The 2,179-nt window shown below is 47.9% G+C and overlaps 1 protein-coding gene across 1 annotated transcript in view; it reads right to left on the reverse strand.

Moving 5' to 3' along the window:
• The window catches only part of ZNF516 (zinc finger protein 516), an 89,404-nt gene extending 89,109 nt beyond the window's left edge, over positions 1-295 (reverse strand). Inside the window, exon 1 of the mRNA XM_005861629.2 lies at positions 66-295. The gene's annotated coding sequence lies outside the window, so the exon portion shown is untranslated. The remainder of the gene's footprint in view (positions 1-65) is intronic.
• Between the last annotated feature and the right edge of the window lie 1,884 nt (positions 296-2,179).

Genomic DNA, 2,179 nt, shown 5'->3' on the forward strand with positions numbered 1-2,179 from the left:
CGCCGCCCGGCCCAGGCCCCAGGCTTCCCCCAGCCCCGGAATGGTCTGCCCTGTAGGAAACGCACACGCTTCACTATTGTCTCATCAGCACAAAGTTCTGCCACACTGCGGGGAAAGTCTGGAGGCTCGCGATGACTCAGAAGCAGCTCATTCTTTCCCTAATAGTCCTGAATCACGATTCCAACGGCTCGTCGTCGCCCCTTCCTTCCAAGGACTCCGCTGCCGCAGCTCCAGTTCTGAGAAGCTGTTTACGCGCACACACAGATCCGCACACACGCACGCATCCATACGTGCAGACGTGTCGTGGATGCATCTCAGCTGGCTTGAGCACCTGAGCGCTGAGCCTCGAGTCCAGAGCGATTCTTGGGGCTCCTTCGGGAGGGCTCAGTGCATGTGCATTACAAACAGCCTGGGGCGGGGGGCGGGGGCGGTGCGTTTACTCAACTTCCTGGCAAATGCTTTTGGGGGCATTCAGACGCTGAGTATCAATGCATTAAGTCCTGAACCAACATCAAAGGGTCAGTCTGGAAAGACTTCAGGACGCGGATTCTGCTGTAAGGCAATTTTAAAATGACTATGTATTTTGTTTGTTTGATTATCCTTGAAAAGTTCTCTAATTTTTCTGTTTTTCAAACTTCGTTTCTTCACACCAACTACTCTCCCTGGGCCGGTACTTAATTGCAATAAGTTGAGTCTGGGAACAAAAATCCCAATTTGACTCCCCAAAAAAGCATTATTGGTACGCGGGGGTGTGGGGGGGGGAGTGAGGGGAGCGCCCCCGCCTCCGTGGTGGTGCAGCCTGGAGCTATAGCCTGGGGAGGGGGAGCCGTCCTCTCCCACCGCTCCTGGCCGTATTGTTCTCCCCTCGTGACAACTCCGCAGTGGAGATGGATCCCGTCCAAGACACCGACTTCGCCCTGCTCCACCAGCCGCGCTGCAGCCCATGTGTTACCTTCCGCGGTGGCATTTCTCCGTGCCCTAATGTGCGCTAACACTCACTGCAGCTGCAGCTCAGGGCCTCTCCAACTTAGGGCATTTACAACAGAAACTACTACAGACAGCTCACAGGGAGGAGCTTGTTCCTGCAGAGCCGGACTCAGACACAAGGGCCATTCTGCGTGTGTACTGTGTGCGCGCGCGTGCATGCTTGCGATGTGTGTGTTTCAATGGAGGGAGGGGGCAAGAGGGAGGAGAACCTTGGAGAGAAAGATCCAGAATCCTAACACGTAAGCTCTCTTGGTGATCCGTGATCTGCAGTGCTCTGAAGAGCCGGCTTGCCTTGGACAATTGTTGCTGATTCCAGCGTGACCACCTCAGTAGATGTATTCCTTCCGCCCCCCCACCCCGCCCCCAGTGGATGTATTCTTGAACAATCAGATTTAAGTCTGATTCACAGTAATGTATTCAAGTGCCCACAATTTATTACAATACACAGTACAAATACACAAAAGTATCCTCTAATTCAACTAACGACAAGTATATAAATGGTATATATAGACATAGATATATTATCATGTTATCAACCACAGAAATTAAAATTGGAATACTTGACATATTAATAGCTTTTTTAGTATTTTCAAGTGGATTTGAGTTTATGGTAAAAATCTACACTCATTTGCATACTTGGGTCTATTGAAAACTACAGTATTGCATGAGTAACTTTCATGTGTTGAACATTGACAAGTTAGATCAACAAAAGGGCGAGCAACTTCCAAACTCCTCCATATAAAATGGTGATTTCTGTGACTTGCCTCCTTTCTCCAGGCTTTGAATCACCCACATGTGATTTCACTCAGGGCTATGGCTCTTTACAGTAATATTGTGCTTTTAGAAAATTTCCTTCCTCCCATGGTTCTCTACGATGCATACAGAATCTGAGAAGGTAATATGAGAGATGGGCAAGAGTTACATTCTGGAAAATGGCAGCTGCAGGGCCAGCCCGGCTTTGTTATTGAGGAGAGAGCACCTTTCATGACAAGCAAAATGTGCTGAACATTGTTTGTACACAAAGTCACTGCTCATTGTTCACTTGTCAATGCACCATCCATAGCATGTTCCAGGGGAAAATTGATATAAAAACAAAATATGTAAAAGGGTTCCCATACTATTCCTGTATTATATTTAACCTTGCCAAAATTTCAACTGTTTAATATCTTCAGACGTTTAAAGTAACCACTCA

The sequence above is a fragment of the Myotis brandtii genome, unplaced genomic scaffold (genome assembly GCF_000412655.1).
Source record: "Myotis brandtii unplaced genomic scaffold, ASM41265v1 scaffold154, whole genome shotgun sequence".
Taxonomy (NCBI): Eukaryota; Metazoa; Chordata; class Mammalia; order Chiroptera; family Vespertilionidae; genus Myotis; species Myotis brandtii.